We start from the raw sequence: 7,154 nt of genomic DNA on the forward strand, positions 1-7,154 counted from the left end.
TAAGCAGGGCAGCAGAGAGCAGTATCCAACAGTGATTTGTTTGAGGGGAAGGAGTCAACTCCTCTGATAGGGAAATAAATCTTTGGGGTAAATGGTGGCATGCCCTGGGACTCTCTTCCTCATAAAGAAGGAAGCAGACGTGATAACAATGTTACCAGCATCCCCAACCTGTGACAAAGAGAGACATGCAGTAAGTCGGACTGGCATGGGGAGATATAGGTTGGATTAGATTCAATAGTTTAAACCTGGAGCACCAAGGAGCCCAAGAAACACCAAGGAGCTCTATCATTTTATGATGCCAGGAAGGCAACAAGTGATATTCCTGACGCTTCACCCATCCCTCCCTCACAGAGTGGGGAAGTAATTAAAATGCCCTGGCTAAATCCATTAACCCATACCAAACTTCTTAGCTCTGAAGTCTGTGAACTATGACTGGCACCTGCAGTCAAGGACAACGTTGTAATTGTTTAAGACCCATCTCTGCCAGTTAGCTCTGAAATGGCATCGAACTTCACCAAGAAAGGCAGAGAGGTGCACAGGGTGTTTCTCAACCCGTGGGTTGTGACCCAAAGAGGCGGAGAGATGCACAGGGTGTTTCTCAACCCATGGGTTGTGACCCAAAAGTGGGTTGCAAGACTATATGAAAGGGTCATGAACAATCATGGAAAACTGTAAAAATCACAGATTGTTCTCCTTTAAAAGAGAAAAATATGGGAAATGGCTGGTTTCCCTTTGCAGGCAGGCAGAGGTCCAGCCTCTGAAGGGCTGCTTGGAGCTGAGGGAAGCGGGAGACGGGTGCTCAGGCAGGGTCTGCCACATGCATGTGGCAGCCAGGCAGCATTGAGAGCAGCTCCTGCAGCTCCCCACATGTAAATCTATGGGTGGGGAAGGCATAGACCTGTTTTGGGGGGGGCCTAGGTGATATATTGGGGGGCATGTGCACCCCCCAGATTTGTGCACCCACAACAGGCATAGGGCCGCAGCCTGGCCAGATCAGCACGGGCAGGAGCCACCCCTGTGGCCCAACGGACAGGACCCGGAGCACAGTGTTGAGACTTGTTGCTGCTGCCACTGCTGCCATAGGAGCCCCTGTACCAGCTGTGCCAGCCATGCCACCAGCAGCATGAGGAATAATGGGGAGGAGGGACTGTGCTGCCCTCACCACCTCTTGCCACCACCGTTCCCCTCAGGCCATGGCTGTAGCCCGGAGGGGACTGGAGCTCTGGCAGCCTGCAAGGAAAAACCTACAGTTTCCCACATTTTTCTCCTTTAAAGAAGAAAATCTGTGATTTTTCACATTTTTCTGTGCTTGTTCATGACCCATTCACATATTCTTGCAACCCATTTTCAGGTCACAACCCACAGGTTGAGAAACGCTGTACAATATTATGGAAGGAGAACCTTTACAGTACTGTTGGAAAATTGTGGTTTCACGTACTATTACTAAACCTGAAAGCCCTGACTGTCTCATAGCAGCACGCAGTGTGATACCATGATTGCTTAAAATTTCAACCCAGTTTACAGAAGCAAAAATTTTTCCCTAACGCTCCATTTTACAGCTTCTATAATTTGCTCGTGGCAGAGAACTGAAAGAATAATCTGATTATACAAAGATTTACTGACCATCATATGCCATAATTATTAATCTCCACCAGGCTGAGGTCATGTTCCCTAGCCAATAATTTTTTAACCCTCTCCATCCTTCTTTCCTTATCTGTAAAAAAAAGAACGACAATAATAGACTTAATCTAAAAATATCCCGAATCTTATTACACATTATATAAACACAGGATTTCAGGTATCCACAGTTTCTGGCAGCCAGGCAGATGAGTATTAGTATCAGTCCCACTTTACCAACCATGAAGCAGATAGAGGTCATGCTCCCTAGCCAATAATTTTTTAACCCTCTTCATCCTTCTTTCCTTATCTGTAAAAAAAGAACGACAATAATAGACTTAATCTAAAAATATCCCGAATCTTATTACACATTATATAAACACAGGATTTCAGGTATCCACAGTTTCTGGCAGGCAGGCAGATGAGTATTAGTATCAGTCCCACTTTACCAACCATGAAGCAGATACTGCATAGTTACGTGACCTGGCTGTGCAGAGGGCTGGCACTAAACGATACTTGGGCAGCTGCTCTGTTCCCAGTTTTCCACAGACAAAATATAGGAGAACACCTAAGGACATGTGATATTGTCCCACATCATTATAGCACAATTATTATTTACTTAATAATTAATTAAAAGATGTTCTTAGGGGAGGAACCCAAGAGACTTGACATTGCATGAGCAATCACAGTGTGCCAGGATGGATATACTATTACACTGACTGCAAATCAGCTATCTTCGAAGTCGGAGATAATAGTAGGACTCAGACAATCACCAAGTATCATTTCCTTACCACAGGATCAGTATTTGATAGCTTAGCTATCATGCAAACTGCTCAGTCTTTTCTTAGTATTACTACTAACCATTAATAAACAAAGCCAGGGACACCATGAGATGTTCAAGCTGCCCTGAAGCCTGGATCTGGAAGTAAGTGAGCACAGCCACAAGGCCAGGGATGCTGAAGAGCAAATACGTGGTTGTGTGAGTATTGCCCACTTGTGGAATTCCTCACTGTAGAGATACGAGTTCTGTCTTCCTCCAAGCATGGCCATGGTGGTGAGTGTTTTAGGTGTTAGTCTGACTTCAAAACTCATGGGAAACCTGTCTAGTGTCATCATGTCATCACTCAGTTCATGCTTTATCAGTTGGGTGATGTTTCTGACCATGGAAATAGCTCTGCTAGACCCTGGCCGTGTCAACACTAGCTGCTTAATATGCAATAGATTAATGCTACTGTGTATTAGCACGCACAGCAAAACTCTGATAATATGTTAATGTGCGGTAGTCTTAGTCTCCTGAGCATTAAACATCACACAAAAGCATCAAAGAAAACAAGAAAAAAGCATCAGACAAGAAAACACACATAAAAACAACCCTAACTTTTTTTTAAAAGTCACAGTACGTGAAAAAAGTTATGTCTTCATGAAAAAACATACCCTGGAGATGTACGCATACGTACACGCAGGCCTGGTTCTCCTGAAATGTCACCATTTCCCTTATAAATAGAGGTATTTTTATTCTTATGAGTGCCTTAGCTCTTTCAATAGGCATATATCTTCCTTTATACCTAAAAAAAATAATTGGGGGAGAGGAAAAGCATTTTTCCTATGATTTCTGTTCCACATTTTTACTTCCTGACCTACCTGATGCAGAGTTCAAAGTGTCTCACAGGTTCCTTTAGGTTGGCCCCAATCCAGACGTGCACAGCAGAAGCAGAGAGATGTGCTGGTAAAAGGTTTACCTCAACGAATGTGGGCAGAAGTCAGAAAGAAAGATGCTTGTATAAGGGACCCAGCACTCACACCCGCACCCAGCTCTACCCATATTAACTACCTCGTACAGAACCTGGCACACTTTCTACTGATTTTGCTATTTTTCAACCCTCAGTTATCAAACATACTTGCCTCATCTCAGGTTGAAAATGGTAGGTCTCCCACTTCTCTTCCATCATGGTACAAAACAGCCTAAATACCCAGAACACTTATGAAATGATTTCACACCAAAGTATAGCTCCTGGGTGATGGAGGCACAGAAAAACATTTAGGAAATTTTAGTAGATGGTGCATTGATACAGCTAGGGGCAAGATTCTTTTGGGTGATGTCTTCTATCAGACCGACAGTATAGTTGGGAGAGATGGTATACAAGCTCCTGGGCACAAAGTGCCTTTCCTCAGATCCTTTGCACCAGTAGCTGTCTCTGGTAGCCCAAACCAAGACAGCCTTCCTTGCCACCAGGAACAGACTTTGGTACTTAGGTGGATACCAGTATATTCAACCGATGTCTTTAAGCGAGAGGAAAAACATGGAGAGAGGTTTCTAGCTCTAATATAAGCAGTGTGGTGTAAGTGGTACCAGGACAGTCAGCGCCAAGACCGATAGCACTGAATGAGAGATGGAATTGTTGGTGCTGGACCCATCAGGGCTGGTGGTGCTGAGTTACTGGGGTTTATCTTGTTGATACCAAAGTCACTGGTACTGGGGTTACTGTTATCAAGAATTCCCCTGCTGGGGAAGGATGGCCTGGTGGGACTGCTGGTGGTGGGGCAGTACTACTGAAATGCCAGGGCTGAGGAACCACCTAGTGAAAGGCAGGTAGGGGCACCTAAACCCTGGCCTCCACCATCTGGTGGGATTTTTAGTTAGAACTGGTGGGCCAGACACGTCTAGGCAGGCACCTGAACCTATGGGGGCGGTGGGGATGGAGGATCCTAGAGATCCCTGGCCCAGTAAGGGGACAGAGTGGGGGTCCGGAGATGGGCATGGGACAAAGTCAGCCTCAATTTGGCAAATTGCCTGACAGTCACTCAGATAAGGACATGAGAGAGGCCCAAAAGGCTGTGTGCCTGCTGGCCAAAGAGTGAAGGGAATTAAACCTGATGGCCTAAAGGGGTTGCTCAGGGACTGAGGGTGGGGTGTGTGGCCCAAGAGGGACACTATGAATGGGACCCTGGTGAGAGCAGGGGGAGGGAATGAGGCCTCTGTGAGAAGGGGGCTATCTGCATGTGGCCCATAATTGGGCAGTATGGAAGAGGCCTAACTATGGCCAAGTTTGGTCAGGCCTTGATCCTGAGCCAGTTACAACTTAGGATGGCATCTGCGAGGCATGGGCTGCGGTGTAGGGGAAGGTTTGGAGCTGCAGGTATTAGGCCTGTGCAAAGCAGCTAGTATTCGCTTTGGATTCAGATTCGGCCGATTTGAGGGACAGTGCTTTGATTCAGTGATGTGGGGGTTGAGAGTGCTCAGGGGTGGGGGGGCTAGGGGATAGGACCTGACGGGGTCCCCCTCCCCCCTCCTTCCACTCCCCCTCCTCTGCCCCCTACTTATCAGCATGGAGTCCGGGTCTAGCTCCTTGCGGAGACTACCCAAATTGCTGAAGCTCTCCAAATCTTTTCCAAATCGATTCAGACCTTTTCATTGGTCCCCTGATTCGATTTGGCTTCAGAGATTCGGCCACCAAATTGGGCTGAATTTCCTCCAAATCAAATCAGCACTCGGAGCTTCACACAGTTGTAGCAGATATCACCCCTAGGCATCGGGGTCTTAAATGGGCAGCCTCCCGCCTAGTTAAGGTCATAATTGAATCACAACAAGGCATGGCAGGTGAGGTGCCCATGGACAGGGGGCGGCCCAGTAGCAAGATCGGGCCAGTGAGCTTGACCCTGTCGCAGAGCAGTCATCAGTCCTACAAGCTTTAGAGAACAGTCTTGGAGAGAGTGACCAATGCCTCACCTCGTTAACTGACTGCTTGGGATTTCTGTTTCTTAGGTGAGGTCTTTGGGAAAGGAGGAGATGAAGGCAAGACGACGAGTCTGCTGGAGTCGTGCTCCTTGAGGAGGTGTCATCGGGGTATTCAGTAACGGAGGACCTGAAGCCAAGGCTTGGTGCACACATTACTCTATGAGGTATGTACTCAAGCTGCTTTCTCTATGTTAATTTGCCCATATTGACAAGGACCTGCATGTGGTGTTCCCCCCTGACTGTGTCCTTCTCTCGGACACCTTGTGTGCCCGTTATTTAGAGGAATGGCTGGATGGAGGGTGTAAATCCTGAGGAGTGCTCTCCTTTAAAATGTCATCTATAAAAGACAATGTACAACTGAAGTATGGCCCCAGGGAAAGCAAAGGCTTATTGTAGAAGCAGGAAAAGGTCAGAAAAGCCCATTGCTACCTGAATACTAGCTACTGACTAATTATCACGTAGACTGTGGTAGCTATAAATAAGTAGTGCTGATAACACCAGGGAACAGCTGCAAGGCATCAGCAACTGCAGGAAGAGGGAGTGCGAGGAGATTGAGGTGGCCTCGTGCTCTGCACCCTTGATGAGGCAGGAGGATGCTCTGGTCGCAGGCAGAGGCCTCATGTGGTAGGTCTGTGCCTTGGGCAGCAGTGGCACATGGGGCAGCACTGATGACCATGCTACTGGCAGCAGTGGTGTAGCCAGCTGCAGCAGCTATCTTTTTTTATTATTATTTATTTTAATTTTTTTCAGCCCCCAAAAGCAGCTTCTAGGTTTGCTGCCCTGGTTGTCCCTCCCCACCTCAATTATACTCACTTGCCCTGAGAGGTACTGCTGATCAAAAGACTCCTTGTGAGCATCCTGGGCGCACATGCACGTGAAATGGAAAGTACTGATGGTAAACACAAGGAGAACTGGGCATTTCCTGGGCAGAGAATGATTTAAATAACAAGCGATAATGTCTTTCCTCACACTTCCAAGTTCCTTTTCCAGCCAATGCTAAGTCTACAAAGCTCTCAATCTCACCTTATTTTGGAGCCAAGCTTGCAGAGCTTGTTCAGTGCATGTGCTGCTTCTCTGTCCATCCTGGACAGGTGCCCTCACCTTCATAGGAATAGGAGCAAGGGGAACTTTTACCAACATGTGCCTTAACTTTGGGCTGGGACATATGCATGTGCTTGAGGTGGAGACCAGTATAGCTTGTTACATAAAGCAACTAAACTATGTCTTGTAGCTCTCCAAAATGAAGGGCAACAGCCACACCCAACCCATAACGATGACGGACTTTTCTTCAAAGTTTTGCAGTAATAATAATAATGAAAAAACCTGTCTTGTGATACATAATGGCATAACTGAAGCTTCTAATTTCAATGCCTAATAACATTAATTATGAGACGACCAAATTTTGCTTAAATACACCTGCAGAATAATTGTTTCATCTTGACCATTAAACTGACTTATTTTTTTATATCCATTATTAACAAAAATAAATGAGTAAAACAGCTGTATAAAATATTGAACTTAATACTGCCTTGATATCCAACTATTACTCATTTTATAATAACAGATATGTAGTGGTAACAGTTTGTGGATACTTTAATACTGAATTTCAAAAACCTTGGGTTCCTGCAGAATAATTGTTTCATCTTGATCATTAAACTGACTTATTTTTTAATATCCATTATTAACAAAAATAAATTATTAAAATAGCTGTATGCTTGATAAAATATTGAACTTAATACTGCCTTGATATCCAACTATTACTCATTTTATAATAACAGATATGTAGTGGTAACAGTTTGTG

At 45.5% G+C, this 7,154-nt stretch overlaps 1 long non-coding RNA gene across 1 annotated transcript in view; it reads left to right on the top strand.

Annotated features, from left to right (window-relative positions):
• LOC102372178 overlaps positions 1-6,692 on the top strand; it is a 9,938-nt gene extending 3,246 nt beyond the window's left edge. The window contains exons 2-3 of the long non-coding RNA XR_324803.2: positions 5,381-5,517; positions 6,585-6,692. This is a non-coding gene — a long non-coding RNA (uncharacterized LOC102372178). The remainder of the gene's footprint in view (positions 1-5,380; positions 5,518-6,584) is intronic.
• Positions 6,693-7,154: the final 462 nt, after the last annotated feature.

The sequence above is a fragment of the Alligator sinensis genome, unplaced genomic scaffold (assembly GCF_000455745.1).
Source record: "Alligator sinensis unplaced genomic scaffold, ASM45574v1 scaffold1153_1, whole genome shotgun sequence".
NCBI lineage: Eukaryota > Metazoa > Chordata > Crocodylia > Alligatoridae > Alligator > Alligator sinensis.